Genomic DNA, 16,525 nt, shown 5'->3' on the forward strand with positions numbered 1-16,525 from the left:
TTTTTTTTTTTTTAAAGGAGGTAAGGGCAATGGGCGGGGGGTAAGATGGATGGGCAGGGGCAATGGCGGACGTATCCCCGTCCCGCGCACGTGCGCGGGGCGGGGTAAAAAAATTTGCCGTGACGGGATTGAAACGACGCTGGGATGACGGTACGGGGTACGCGGACACGACCGGGGCGCGTGGAGACGCGTTAAATCGAAAACGGGCGCGTTCACGCGCAAAACGGGCGCGAGAAAAAACGTAAAAATAAAGAAAAATTAATAACTCCCAATCCGGATGTCAAAACGAAATATCGTAAAAACGAAAAGTGGACAGGACGACAGGGGGGAAACAAGAAAAATATGGGACGAGGGTTCCGGGAGGGATAAAGGGCGGTCACGTGCAAAAAACACAAAAAACGAATCAAAAACGCAATTTAAAAATTAATATCGAAAGATCCGTGCATCGGAATGAAGTGCGGAAAAAAGGAAAACTGTACAAAAAGATGTGCCCGACAATCCTATCACCTCAAAACATAATTCCGACTGAGAGAAGACGCGTTCACATGGGAAAAACCCAAAAAACAAACCCGAAAATGGGATCGGAAATTAATATCTGACAAACCGTTTATCGGAATGACATGCAGTAAGAAGAAAAAATGTCCGCAGGAAGGAGTGGCACAGGGTTATCATGTGAAAACGCAGTTCCGGCGGAAGTAGGAGGGGTTCACATGCAAAAAACTCTAAAAATACTCCCGAAAAGTCATTTAAAAATTAATAAGGAAAAATCCAGAAGTCGAAAAAGGGTGGAGGAAAAAGGAAAAAAAAAAGAGGGGAAGGCACAGGGGACACGGCTGTCAAATCAAATTGGAATTCTAATGCAAATAGGGCAGGTTCACATGGAAAAATGTCAAAAATACACATAAAAAAGGCGCGAAAAAACCCGGAAAATTAATAACGGACAAACCATGTATCGGAATGAAGCGGAATAAAAAGAAAAAATGTCAGGGGAAAAGCGTTGGTCAGGGCTATGACGTCAAATCACGGTTCCGAAGCACGAAAAGGGCGTTCACATGGAAAACCGTCTAAATTTCGTAAAATGCTTCAAAAATTAATAACTCAAAAACCGTGCACCGGAACAGGGGTAGGTAAAAAGGAAAAATGGTCAGTTCAACGGGAGGAACAAGGCTATAAGGTTGGATGGGGACGTTGGTGAACGTAGGGTACATTGATATGACAGGACCTCAAAAGCAAGGAATGAAGGAAAACTGCAAGGGAACAGCCCCAAGGGTGGGTGGAACATAACCGGGTGGGTGGGAGGGGACCCCAGGAAGGTAAAAGCAAGTCATGGTATACATGCATGAGCAAAAGAAGACATATGCAGAGGATATGCAATGTAGACGCGCAGGGACGCGTCCCCACACTTAAGACCTTAACGGATAGGGTTAACCGAACATTAAGGACCTAGAACCATGCCATAGACCATCCACTAACTTCCCCACACTTAAAACATGACCGGCACGAAGAAACCAAAGTGTAGGGTTAGAAAAACTTGGCCCGTTTCGTCAAAAATCAAGGTTGAGTGTCGATGGCACGTCCAGTGTTGTTGTCGGCGCTGGAGGGACCAAGGCATCTTTACAGCGCACACGTCCGTCATGGAAGGGACCACGCGGCAGTACCCAGGGAGGTAGCTGATGGAAGGAATCGTAGAAAATTCGTTGTCGATGATGAGGGATATTGCACTCAACTCACAGTCACTCAATTGGAATGAAAGAACAGTCACTCGCCCCATGACTAATATCACTCGCGGAAGAATGATTAAAACCCATATCGCATACCCGGTTGAGGAATCAACAAGGGGGGAATGGTGCAGAAGGAGTATGCCAGGGTGCACAGTTGATGGTGCATTAGTGCATCCAACCCATCTGGCATAAGTGCAAGGAGGAAGGCAAGGGAGCCTTACAGTGCAGTGTACAGAACAGGGTGATGTGTTTTGTGTTGACGGTAAAGACCCATCCCGTGGGTGCATAGGGAAACGGGAACGTACCTGACTCCAAGTGTTGTAACGTCCCTCAATCTCACCTCTCGGTAATTGATTGAAGAAACTCCTGTCACACTCAACCCACCCTCTGTCTCATGCTCTGTTGATAAATACAGGAGGGCTGCCTTTTCCTGAAACCCATTGATGTAATCCTCACAAGCACTTGTGCAAAGGTTGTATGCCTTGTGCGCATTGATGGTGCAACTGTGCATCCCGCCCTGTGCCGGCATACGGTGCGAGAAGGAAGGCCAGGGAGCCTTATGGTGCAGTGCACAGAAACAAATTGTGCTTTGTGCATTGAGAGGCCCATCCCGTGCGTGCAACACTTCATTCACACTTCTCACCTCTCATTTGATTTGGAGGGGAAAAGACTAGTCTCTCGCCCCACCCCCTGTCTCACTCGTTGTTGATAGATACAGAGGGCAACCATACTCACTTCCCCATCCGGTTAGGATGAAAGCTCACATCACTCAAGGGGTTGTCGATGAAGATCGCGTCATCAGTTGTTGAAGAGGCGTACCCAGGGAGGTAGCCATCAAATCGAACATTGTGTTGGATAGGAATATGTAGTCTGCTAGAGGACAGGTAGTCACTTTGCAGAAAGACCCATGACACAGCGTACCAAGGGAGACAGCTTCGGAATTGGATCCTAGGGATATCAATCAATGAATCCGCTTTCTGGACTGCTGGGTGTTACCACCTTTTCCACAGCCAGCTTCTCGCCCAAGGGTGTTTACCACCTTTTCTTGGAACGAGGCCCGCTATGACAGGGAATTGCTTCCTTTTCTCTCATAACAGATTTGTTTTGTTTTTTTCTTTTTCTTTTTCTTCTTTGTTTTGTTTCTTTTTCTTTTTCTTATTTTCCCCTATCCCCGAGGGTGTTTCCACCTTTTCTCGAAGAAGAGGTCGTCATGACAGGGACCTAAGTCCTTTTCTCCCATGACCGATATATTTTTTTTTCTTTCTTTTTCTTTCTTTCTTTCTTTTCTTTTCTCTTCTTTTTCTCTTTTTTTTCGAATTGAGCAAGAGAATGGTAGAACTACCATTTGTCAGAACCCACCTCGCCACTGTCGCTGGTGGAAAATAGAGAATAAGAGATCAAGGCTGAAAGGGGGTTTTGAGGGGACAGAGGGTTGCGTCCAACTCATCAGAAGTGATTGAAGAACGGCTATCAGAAGTAGCATCATAAGAAGTATAGTGCCGCGCCAACGAGGGAAAAGATCAAGTGACCGTAATTGTCAAGATCCCCAAGGAGGGAAGTACTTCTTCAGGCGATATCCATTAATCAGAAAGGGATCATTAGAGGCATCCACGGTCTGCACTTGAACAGAACCATTAGGGTTGACTGCAAGTACCTTATAGGGGCCCATCCACCGCTGTTGGAGCTTGCCAGGAAACTTGCCAAAGCGTGAATCATAGGCTAGGACCAAATCACCTTCTTTGAACTCTTTGTGCTTGATGAAGCTGTCATGGTAAGCCTTACGTCGAGCTTGCGTGGCTTCCATGCACTGTAGAGCCATCCGACGAATTTCGTCCAAACATTCCAAGTGCAGGAGACGGCGTTGCAGTGAATCATCATCCCCCAAACGCTCTTTGATAGCCACTCTCAAAGAGGGCAATTCCAGTTCAACAGGAAAAACAGCTTCTGTACCATACACCAACTGGAAGGGTGTTTGTCCTGTTGCTGCTTTATGAGAGGTTCTGTACGCCCAGAGGGCCTCTGTAAGTCGATCGTCCCAATCACGACGATGTGCGGCGATTGTTCTTGTCAGAATCGAGCAGAGGATGCGATTGGTGACTTCGACTTGGCCGTTGGCTCTGGGGTAATAAGGAGTGGACTTGCGATGGCGGATCTTATACAACTCCGTCAACTCTTCCATGACTTTGTTGAGAAAATGAGTACCTCTATCACTTACCAGCTCTAAGGGACTGCCAAAACGGGTGATGATATTTTCGTACATGAACAGGGCCACGCTGTTACCATCGTCCCGCTTGAGGGCTTTAGCTTCACACCACTTTGTAACATAATCCGTACATACGAGGATGTATCTGTTCTGTTTCCTTCTAGTGGGAGGATCGATCGGACCTACGAAGTCAATGCCCCACTTCTCAAACGGCTTCAACGGAAGGATAGGTTGCAGTGGCATGGCACTTGTCTTCGTGGGTTTCCCCATTCTTTGACAAGCATCACATCTTTTACAGTAATCATAGGAATCTTTGTGGATGGTAGGCCACCAATAACCTGCTAGCAGAGCCTTCCTGGCCGTAGCTTCTCCTGCAAAGTGCCCTCCACATGGCTCGTCGTGGCAAGCCTTCAAAACGATCCCAATCTCTTCCCCGGCAACACATCGTCTGAGTACTTCATCTTTGCCCTTCTTGTACAGTGCACCGCCGAGCAGGGTGTAGGGGGCTGATTCTAGCATGAGCTTCTTCCTTTCCCGACTAGAAATACCAGGAGGGTACTGTTGGGTTGCCAGCAGATTGGCAATATCCGCATACCAGGGAGTTACAGTTTCTACCAAGAATAGGGAAGCATCAGGGAGGTCTGGATCATCCTGCTCCTCGTCTGCAGTTTGTGGGATACGCGACAGATGATCAGCCAGAACATGGGAACGACCAGGCTTAGTAATCACCTCAAAGTCGAACTCCTGGAATAAAAGGAGCCATCTCATCATTCGTCCTTTCACATCTGCTTTGTTCATCAAGAAGGACAGGGCCTCATGATCCACATAAAATTTAAAGTGGGTGGATAGGAGGTAGTGGCGAAACTTCTCCAGGGCAAACACCATTGCCAAGCACTCCAGCTCTGTCACTGTATAGTTCCGTTCCCTATCAGTGACTTTGCGGCTTGCATAATAGATCGGTTGATCCAACTTCGAGGAGCCCTTTTGGCAGAGGACAGCACCTAAGCCTTCAATTGATGCATCAGTGTGTACGTGGAACTCTTTCGTCCAATCAGGAGGTTGCAGAATGGGTGCCTCAATCAGACACTGCTTCAGAGTGTGGAAGGCTTTGTCACATTCGTCCGTCCAAGTAAACTCTGCATCTTTCCTCAGAAGCTTGTGCAAGGAAGTTGCCTTTGTCGCAAAATGGGCTATGAACCTTCTGTAGTAACCCACATGACCTAAGAATCCCCTCAACTGTTTGAGGTTGGTGGGTGCTGTCAGAGCTGCAATCTTTTCGATCTTTGCAGGGTCTGTTGATATCCCTTGTGCTGAGACAATGTGGCCCAACAGGACTCCAGAAGAGACCCCAAAGATGCATTTGTCGGGGTTGAGGGAAATCCCATACTCCCGGCATCGGTCAAAGCATTGTTCCAAATGTCCCCAGTGTTCACTGATCAAACTATAGACACAGAAGTCATCCAAATATACTTCAATAAAGTCGTGCAGATGATTTTGAAAGGCAGCCATCATGACTCGTTGGAAAGTAGCAGGGGCATTGCAGAGCCCAAATGGCATCACTCGGTAAGCGTAGGTCCCCCATTCTGTGGTGAAGGTTGTTTTGGATTGGTCTTCTTCTGCGATTTGGACTTGGTTGTATCCGCTGAATCATCCAGAAGGGAATAAAGCTCATGTCCTGCCATTGTGTCCAACAGTTGGTCTGTGAAAGGGATTGGAAAGTGATCCTTCTTCGTCTTGGAATTAAGCTTTCGAAAATCCACACATATTCGCAATTTGCCATTCTTCTTGGGTACAACCACGATGGGTGAAACCCATTCACTATTTGCCACTGGATAGATGAACTCGGCTTCCAGAAGCTTCAGCAGCTCTGCTTTCACCAATGTGGAATAATTCGGGTTCATTCGCCTCTGTCGTTGCCGTACTGGCTTGGCATCAGGCTCCAAGTCAATATGATGTTGACATATTGTGGGATCAATCCCCTTTAGGTCTTTGTAAGACCACGCAAACACGTCCAAATTTTCTTTCAACAAGTTGTACAAGGTTGACAACTCCTCTTCTGGGAGACTGCTACCCACCTTTAAATGGCGTTCAGTGCCTTCTGCATCCACAAAGGTTAACTGTCTTTCACCTTCTACTTCACGGATGAAGGTCCCGCGGACTGCTTCTGGATACAGATCCGACTCCTTCAAGGGAGTGGTGTCCTCTTCTGATGTCCCACTAGAACCGATTTCTTCTTTTGGTGGAGACTTAGGTTGCTCCTTAAGATATTGGAATGGGATTAAAGCTGTTTCGGGTTTGGTTTCAAAATTAATTACCTCTTGGCTTGAGGACTCATCTTCTGATGATACATCCAGAAACGTCACATAACAGGGACCCTCTGATGCCTGTTGGGTTGGTGGGACTGGTGCTTGTTGGCACGGTGCATCATCATCATCTTTCTTTGGCAAGGATAGGTTAGGACGGCATGAGCCACACTTAAAAGACGGCTTATTCTTCTTAATCCATTTCTTATAGACCAAATGGTACCAGCACCATTCTGTCCCGTAGCATGAGCTCGTCGGCTTCTGATGCTTCTGGAACTTCTTCCTCAAATGTATCCTCTTCAGGTGGGATAGATTCTTCTGGCTCACTTTCATAATCTTCTTCGTCCATATCATATCCATCCTCTTCTGTTCCTGCTTCTGCTTCTGCTTCTGTCTCTGTTGCTGCTTCTGCTTCTGCTTCTGTTCCTCCTTCTGTAAGAGCTCTGTAACAGAAGAATAGATTCTCTGTCTCCTCTTCTGCCTCTGTCTCTGGCTCTGCTTCTGCTACTGCTGTGACCATGTAACAGGGAGAGCAGTACATCCATGCTTCTATCTCACTATCAGAAGTGACTTCAGAAGTCATTCCCGGTTCAGGCAGGAAGTATTCACCCATTGATAATGGCTTTGCATCCTTTGGAAGTCGGCTTACTGTATCCACTGTTAAGGAATGTGCCATTGTTTTCTTGGGAAGGATCTGTTTGACAGCATCTTCGTCTGCTGACGTTCCATCTGTAGCCTCGTTAGGGGAATCAGAAGATAATTCCAAGGAGGTGGATCCATGTCCTTTTTGAGAACCATACAGTTTCAGCACCACTTTGTTGGGTCCTCTGCCCAAGGTCAAGGTTCCTTTGAACCAATCCGTCCTTGCTCGGGCTTCAAAAAGCCATGGTCTACCTAGTAACAGAGGATAGGATGTACCATAAGAGTTTGGCTTCACCACTAGATAGGTTAGCCAATAATCTTTTCCAGCCACTGTAGTCTTCACATATGGAAGAATGCCCAAAGGCTTGATTCTACTCTGATCCGCCAGTCTGATGAGCCATTGGGTTGGTTGCACACCTTGTAGGCCTAGATCCTTCATTGTCACATCCGTCATAATGTTTACTGATGAGCCTCCATCAATCAGTGCATTTGCAATGAAGCAACCTTCTATCCACACACCAGTCTCTGGAGTACCCGGATCTAGAAAAGCATTAGCCACATCCACTTCTTTTACAGGCTCTGGAGCCTTGTTGGACCTTGTTACTGTTGAGGGAGCAATCCTTAAACCACGTCTTTTCGTCAGTATACTTTTGAATCTTTTCCGGCAACTGGGAGACAACATCAATAATTGTCGGAATGTGAGGTTTGGTCTAAAGGTATCTAGATCTCTAACCAAATCGTATTCCTTAATAGGATCCACTGGCTTCTCTAACCGATTAGGGAATGGGGCAACACCCATTTTCATTTTCCCTCTTTCTTCCAACAGAGGCATTACAGGAGCTTCTTCTGCCACTTGTGGCACTTCCTCCTCTTCTGTATCCTGGACCTCTGGTCCTGTCTCTGTAACTCTCTGTGGCTCTGTAGGACTCTGTACGGCACTGTTAGGCTCTGTTCTGTTCTGTTCTTCTGGTGGAAGATTGAACTTCACTGTTCTGGCAGGAGGGTTATTTTCTTTCTGGATAGGTGGTTCCTTCTGCTTTGCACGCGTGATGGCAGCAACTTCCAATTCTACCAAATTAGAGGTAGGCTCTTGGGCCTTAGACGGACTATCAGTAGCACTGTTTTTCACTGGGGCTGGGCTTGGACAGTCTTTTGCAGTGTGGCCTTCTCCTTTGCATCGACTGCATAAGGGCTTGTAATCCACTGACCTTCGAGGATTTGGACAATTTGGTGAGATGTGGCCCTTTTCTCCGCGTCTGTAACACTCCACTTCTGATCTCTGACCACCGCCAGACTGTCTTCCTCTGTAACTTTGAGAGGGAAATCTTCTGGGTCCGAAATTAGGACCAAACTCTCTAGGCTTGGGTCCAATATCTTGTGTGGTCATTTTGGATTCTAACAAGTTAAATCTTGCGTCTTCTTCCTTTCTTTTCCTATCATGCATCTCCTTCAGAGAGCAAATGTCCTCTGTATGATTCTTCCGCAAACAGTAGGAACAGAAGGCTCCAGGGATGGTTGGTTTTCGTGTACATTCAGTGGCTAAATGACCTGCTTGATGACACTTACCACACCAAGTATTTGACCGCATCACATCCCTTCCTGCTCCTGCAACGTTGGATATGCTAGCGGTATTCACTTTCAACGTCTGTAGTTGTTCTGTAATCACATCCATCAACTCCTTTTTGATGTTTGCAACTGAGTTGGATAAATAATCCTTCAAGCTTTCTCCTCCTGACGTACTGGCAGGAGGGTTTTGAGGAGTCTCTGTAATCACTGCATAAACGGGTTGAGCTGGTACAGGGGGGTCTCTGTTCTGGTTCTGATTCAGAGCTCCTGTTTGAACTGTTGGCTGTTGGCTCCAGTTGGTAGGGTTCCACTGGTGCTGCTGATTTGGCATTGAGGAAATTGGTTGAGACCATGGTTGTTGTGGTGGTTGGGCCATCATTTGAGGCATGGATTGTGTCCACTGTGGATTTGGTGCACTGTACCGTGATACTGGGGGCATCTGTTGGTAGGGATAGGGAACAGTCCCTGGGACTGCATTTGGTGGGTACATCATTCCTGGCATCAGAGGAGGTAGGACTCCTCTTCCTGTATTCATTGCTAATCTAGCTTCCACCTCATCGTACAGTCTGGCACCTTCTGTTGCAGCTTGCAGGGTGGCTGGTCTTTGCAACTCCACAAACTTACGGACTTCTGATTGTAATCCTCTGAGAAACACTCCCTTCTGAATGCCATCATCTAGATTATGGTTAGTCCACCTCTTCAGGATGGATTCCATTCGTGAGACATAGGCTTCCACTCTTTCTCCAGAGGACTGACTTAGGTTCATAAATTCCTCTCTCATCCGCTCTTCAAAACCTTCATGCCTGAATTTAGTGAGGAAGGCCAACTTCAGGTCGTCCCATGTGCCAAAAGTTCCTGCTGCTTGTCTCTCATACCACTGAAACGCCGCGCCCTTGAAAGTGGCGGGGAATATCGCTAACCAGTGCTCAGGGGTTCTGGCATTGTTAGCCACACATGCTACCATAAACTCTGCTACATGAAGATCGGGGTCTTCATTGTACTCTCCCTTAAAAACTGGCAATGGGACTACATTCGCTGGTCTGTCATCAATATTTCCAGGACGGATCTGGCTTGGAAGTGGACCTCCAGCAGGAGGAGAAAGGGCTTGATGTGCCATTGGGACTTCTGTAAAGAGTTCCGCAAGGGCGTCAAAGGCGGCTTCTGCTGCGAGCTCGCTCTCGGCTCTGATTCTTGCTTTCTCTCTTCTCACGTACCTCTGGACTCGTTCCAACGCTTGCCTTTTTATTGCGTCATTCATCAGGGGGTTGACTCCACTATGTTGTTAGTGCTCCACAGAGGGTTAACAGAAGGCTTCAGTCTCTGGAGGACTCTCTTGCCAACATTTCTTCTACTTCTTTCCTCTCAACGTCCCTAAACTCTGCTTTCATGCCACTGCACAGAGGAAGGTATTCGGTTCTGAAGGTGTCAAAATGCATACGTCTGAGCATTGTGGTAGTGCCATCATCATAGTAATGCCAGCTTCTGATGGTTTCAACAGTGTATGTTGTGAAAAACACTCTGTCTACCAACTTCCAGTGGGTTGCTAATTGAACAAACAGAAGATTATCAGTACACCAAGCATCCCATGTATCTTGCTGTTGAGCATCCACGAACAAATTCCAACTCTTTTCCTTCTTGTCCCTGTGAACCTCTACAGACCAAGACTCCTGAAGCTTCTTCACAATCTCCCACTTGATGTTGTCTGGAAACTTCTCAATGAATGCCAAATCTTCCATGGATGTTCATTCTCTCTGTTTCTGTTCTTCAGTTTGTTCCCAAACAGTTTGCCACCAAGATGCAAGTTTCTGCTGCTTCAATAGGAAGAGGAAACTGTCCACCACATAGAGCATGCATCATGATGGTGATGTGTTTCCGCCATCGTGGGATGAACTTCTTGTGGAAAGTGGCTTTGATTATGAGAAATTCCAACTCTTCAGTTGAAGAAGGAACTTTACAAACATCCATTGAATTCTTCTCTTCTTGGCAATGCCAATTCCTTCATTTTCAGCCTCTTTTTGGTGCTTGTTGATGGCAAGTTTCCCCGGCTGCGCACCAACAACATGGAGCCCCGAGAGGAACACCAAGAAAAAGGAATTCTCTTGCAAGAAAATCTATCTTGTAACATCAACAAGCTTGTTTATCATGTTTCATATTATCACAATGAAGAAAAGAACACCAGGCACAACAAATCTTCATGCAGCATCATGTAAATCTCCCACGGTTTTTAATAGAATCAACCATATTCTTCAACATCCTCATAAAATCCATCAATAGAACAAAGAAATTAAAGAAGTACACCATCTTTGAATGGAAATACATCACATAGTATTCATCTTCAATATCTTCATAGTCTTCTCTCTCAATCTCTCATATACAATCACTTTGTTTTAGTAGAATTGGCTATCTCTGACTCTCTCTCACACACTCCATCAATAATACATCATATCCTCACTACAATCTCTCAAAAATTACTCTCAATAATCACTCTTAGGTCGTGGATACCCCTCCCAAGAGGTATGTCTGATATGAAGGGTCACCAGAGCCACTACAGTGTCTCTTCACAGCTCACTACTGTCACTTCACTCTAGTCTTCTCTTGAGTCTTCAGCAGCTACTTCTTCCACTTCTTTCAGCTCTTTTGCACTTGTATTCACCTCTTTCCAAGGCTAGAAAACTTCCCCAAAGTCACACATACATTCCACAGAACACTTACAGAACAGTCTACAGAACAGTACCAGAACAATTACAGTACAGAACAGAACAGAAACAGAACAGAAGCTCTACAGAAGACCTACAGAAGGTTACAGAAGGTCATCAAAACCACATAACTCATTCTCAACCCATTCCAAACTCTCACAAAACATTCAATAAACTTTCACAATATCTCATTCTTCATCAATCAATACTTCATCCCTCCTTACAGAAGACAATCAGAACAAAAACAGACCAAAACAGAGCAAAACAGAAGGTATACAGAACCATTCAGATCCTATCAGAACATCACAGAACCATCAACAAACATCATGATCTTCCAAAACACAATCAATATCATCCAAAACACTCTCAATCCTCTTCCAAATCAATCAATCATCCCTTAAAATCAACCATTCAGCTCTCAAAAACAACAAAAATCAGCCAAAAAACAAGTCATTTCAACACTCAACACTCAGCAACAAGAAACATCAAGTGAAAAGATGGTCAACAAACAACGGGGCTCAAAGCCATCAAGCCAAGGGGAAACAAGCCGACCACCCAACTTAGTAGTAAGAAACCTCTAGTGAAAGGATGGTCAGCAAACAGCAAGGCTCATAGCCATCAAGCGAAGGGGAAAGAAGAAAAATCATATTGAATATTCCTATCAAGAGAAACAAGTCCATCACTGAAGAAAATAGAGAATTGCAGAGGGTGGAAGAAGAACCTAGGAAACTTGAAGAGGAGCGAGAAAAGAGACAAGAGGAAGAAAAAGAAAGACTGAGACAAGAGGAGGAGCAGATAGCTATTGCCATTAGAAGATTAGTAGAGAAACCCTCTTGATCGCAAGAGTTAGCTATGGTAAGCCCCACATGGAAGAGCATGCCAAGCATAATCTTCCATGTGCCAAGCATAAGTGCTTCTGCAGAAGCAACAAGACAAAGACTGACAAAAGCTAAGGGAAAGGCTCCTCTACACACAATCCCAACAGTCATGGTCACATTGACAAAAATCATCCCAACATAAGGAACTACTAAAGGGGCAATCAATGAAAGTAATGTCATGGCTTGGGTGCAATACCTCATAAGCAAAGTGCAAGATCTTGCACTTGCACAAGCAAAGGAGCTCCACTCTTGCAGGAATTAAAAGGCCAACTAGCAGAGCTATGCTAAATTGCACCAAGGGCTAAAGGTACCCCACCTAGAAGTATCAACTACTTCGATGCCCTCAATCATACATAACATAGAAGAGTACGACGAACTAGTAAAAGAGCTTCAAAGCCAACATGACAAGATGAAGGAAGAAAAAAAGGCCTTCAGAGCCAACATGACAAGATGAAGGAAGAAAGAAAGGCCACGCTTGCTAAACTAGACAAAGAAAGAAATGCCTTCGCAGCCTACCACCTAAAAGAAACAAGGCAAATGGCCATAGTAACTAGGGAGGTGATGGCATTAAAAGAAGCCTTAAAGATAAGGTAGGGCGAAGAGAATCTAAAAGACCTATATAATGAAGAAAGGGAGAGTCACAATGCACTCTCATATCACAAGACATGCAATGCCTTGAGGAAGAAATCAATAGGTTGAAGCAACAAAGAGAACATCTATCTAAGGAGCTACAAGAGGCAAAGGCACAAAGTAAGTAGGAAGCAAGGAGAAAGATGGAAAAATTGCATAACCAACTTCACACATACCACTCCACAAGCAGGCCATCCTAAGAGAATAGGTAGAGCACCAAAACCAAGAAAAGGAATAAATGAATATATTATGAGAGGAGCAAGAGCAAGTAATCACTACCCTAGCCCAATACTAGAACCAAGGTTTGGAGCAGATGAAAGGGAAGGCAAAAGAATGGGTATCCAAGAATGAGGACATTATTAAAGAGTTAGCTTATCAACTAGCCCATTCAGAGAGTGAACGTGTTATGGCAGAAAGCAAAGCTGTAACAGTGGAGACATGGATGCTAGAGTAGCAAAAAGCTTTCTTAAACATAGTACTAAATGTCACCCAATCAAGAGAAGAAGAAACAATTGAGGAACTCAAAAGGAAACTGGAGCTGGCAAGGAGAGCACTTCAACATGGATTCCATCCCAAGGCACCCAAAACTAGCACTAGCTTAGGAGTGTAGGAATAAAGAGCCCATTTGACCATGGTTGGATTAACCAGGCAAGAACTTGAAATGTTAGGGTTTGGGGAGCCAGAGTAATGAGCATAGCCTCTCTTTGAAGAGCCGAGAGAGACAAAACACGAAGAGGAGCCAGACTTTGAGCTTGACCACATTGAGGAAGAGTAACGGCATGAACCGATCCCCTCTACAAACACAAGCACAACTAGAAGAGCAAGGAAAGGAAACCATACCCCTCAAGAGAATGGTAGAAATGAGGCACAAACAGAGAGAACATGTATAGCTAGCATGAAGAAAACTCCAAGCCAAGCTGCTACAAGTTCCTTATGTGGCCATCCCTCAAGGACAAGAGTGCGATCTTGTAAACTAGAGCCAGGAACTTACAATATGCGAGCAATAGCAAAATTGCAACCGACATTTGAATTTACCTTCACTTTTCCCCAAACACTAGATAGAGTATTATCTCCAAGGGTAGTGCAGGAAGTGATAAATCTCTCGGCTAGGCTGAGGAAGAGATGGTCAAAGGAGAGAATTAGACACCCCACAAGATGGCAAGAGGAGCCTGCAGATTACTGGGAGGACAAGGTGGTGGAGGTATGCAAGAAATTTGAGGGATATGAAGCACAACCTAAGAGAAAACATTTTGGTTACATTGTCGGATAGATTCAATCTTGAGTGCTTGCCCACTCCAAATCGAGCAATGAAATAGAAATTTGTCTCCAAAACAGTGCTTGGTTTAGGTAGAAAGCAAGAGAGTCTGAGGGTGTTCGATATCCTTTGTTTGATAGTTTAGATGTCAGAAGATTAAGGAGCATTAGTTAGATCAGTGGTATGTTGTTTTTCATTAGTATGAGGCATTAAGGTTGGAGAATAAGGAAAAAATAAGGAAAAGATAAGTCTCTGTAATAATTAAGGAATAGGGAAATAGAGTGAGAAAGGAAAAAAGATTTTTAATGCCTGGGAAAGAAAATACATAGCAAGGGAAGAAAGAGAGAAACAAAAGGTGAGAAAGGGGGCATAGAGAGCTCATTTGCACACTAAGAAATTGAGAGAGAAAGCTATTGTGAGAGAGAGACATAGAGCTACACGTCAAGAGGCAACAACATTAGCAATCCTTGGTATCATCGCATTCGAGTGCTTTAGGTATGCTCTGAGTCTTCCCTAATGTTTATTGCATGAAGCCACATCCTGGCTGTATCCATAGGTAGTGCATTGGATTTTTTGCCATTTGGTGCTTTTTTTGCACCACTTAGGCACCCATAGGCCTCGGATGGCCGAATTTTCATCAGACTCAAAGATTTGAGTATCTTTAGTCCACTCTGATGTCTAGACTTATACAAGAGTCCACTCAGACTTAGACCACCTTTTGAGACTAAGATAGTCAACCCATAGGCCTCAGACGGCCAACTCAAAACTTAGACAGGCACCTCTTATCCGAGTCTAAGTCTCTAACCACTCAAATGGGCACAGAACCCACTTGGATAGTCAAGTCTGAGTCTGAGTCGTCCGACTCTAACCACTTAGTCATACATAGAGCCGAACTTGGAGTCGAGAGTGTAGGACTCAAATGATTGTTCAAAACACAATTTTTTACCATTTTTTACCACTCCATGACTTGTCAAATGGAACCTAGATCTGCAGATAAGACTTCATAGTCATGAAGGGAGTGGATTATGATATCCTATTAGGTAGACCTTGGATGAGGAATGCCCAAGTGATAGTGGATTGGGGTAATGGCCTAATATTCTTATGTAATAGATCAGAAGCAGCCCAAATAGAGGTGCACACTTGGAAAACCTCATCAATGGACCTAGATGCTATCTCTACCATGTTGAAAGGTGAATCAAAGACCAGAAGTGATTATGGACCTCTAACTAAGTATATTCCTTGTCTAAAGGATGAGTGCGATTGGATGCATGTGTTGGCACATTGATCTACCATTCTTGGATGATAAGAATGAATATAGGCAAGCTATAGACTCAGCTAGCAAACCCAACAAAGCCACACCTTCCAACCTACCCACAATGCCCCTATGCAAGATGGCCAAGAGTTCCCTCAATTGACCGACATCAATCACCTATCATGTCCCAACTAACAAATTAGAACTCCATAGGATCCTCAAGTACATGTCAAGTGAGCTAGCTAGCAACCTAGTTGCAAACCTAAAGCCCTTCAAGGATCTCATGGAGAGGAAGGAGTGGAGATGGACTAAGGTGCATGACTTAAACATGTCATACAACTAGGCTCTCATTACAAATAAGAAAAAACTTGATGACGGGAACCCTGAAAACAATGCACGGTCTGAGTATGAGAATTTCGATAATGAGTACAAAGATTATTGTTCCATCAATGAAGAAAGCAAAGAGGAAGTAGAGACCATAGAATATGACACGGATGGAAGAGTGATTGAGCAAATGAGAGCAGACTTTAAACCTCAAGAGGTCAATGCTTTTAGAGTGAATGAAGGAGTTATCAAGGTAGATTGTGACCAAACTTGGTTAGAATACCTAGCCATAGTAGATTATGAGCAAGCAGGATTAGTCCAACCTAGCACCACATCATTCTTTGGAGAGGAGTCTACCTTAGAGCTATGACCACCAGGGGAGATAGTCACTTTCATAGACCACAGCCTCACAAATGCCAATCATTTGGAACTCATAGTTTCCATGTCTCACATTTTAGACCTAAATGGAGGAGTTGATGCACCTATGGTGCACAAGTGACTAGGCCGCACTAGGTTCCAAAAGCCATGTTGCATGCTCAAGGCTACTATAGGAGGTAACACTTGGTGTGGCTTCCCAAACTCACAAGTAGCATGTATGATCCTCAATCTCATGCTCCAAAAAATAAGGCCCAAAAACATAAATCAAAACAATGTAGGAGAAAAATCAAGAAGAAGGATGCTCGATCCATGATTGCTCTAATGATCTATCGGACCAAAAGCTCAACCAAGCATCAATGAGCAACCAATCATCAATGAGCTCCCACCTAATAGCTCTGATATGATCACCATTGCAAAATCCAATGACAAAGTTCAACCAAACTCCAAGCCCAATCAACTTCTCAAACCATACTCACCAAACCTAGTGAGAATCCCAAAGTAAAAACCCCATGTACTAACATGTCCAATCCAATTAAACCAAAACCACCAGCAGGCCTTAAGTTGTCGCAACAATGATGATCCATTCTTGAAGTGGCTTTCAACATGGTCATGGATATGGGGGATGACTTAGTAATGTGCATTTGACGATTGGACTCAACTTTCACATTGTTTGCTAG

The sequence above is a fragment of the Lygodium microphyllum genome, chromosome 6 (genome assembly GCF_053477565.2).
Source record: "Lygodium microphyllum isolate KBCC chromosome 6, Lygodium_microphyllum_v1.1.10, whole genome shotgun sequence".
Classification (NCBI taxonomy): domain Eukaryota; kingdom Viridiplantae; phylum Streptophyta; class Polypodiopsida; order Schizaeales; family Lygodiaceae; genus Lygodium; species Lygodium microphyllum.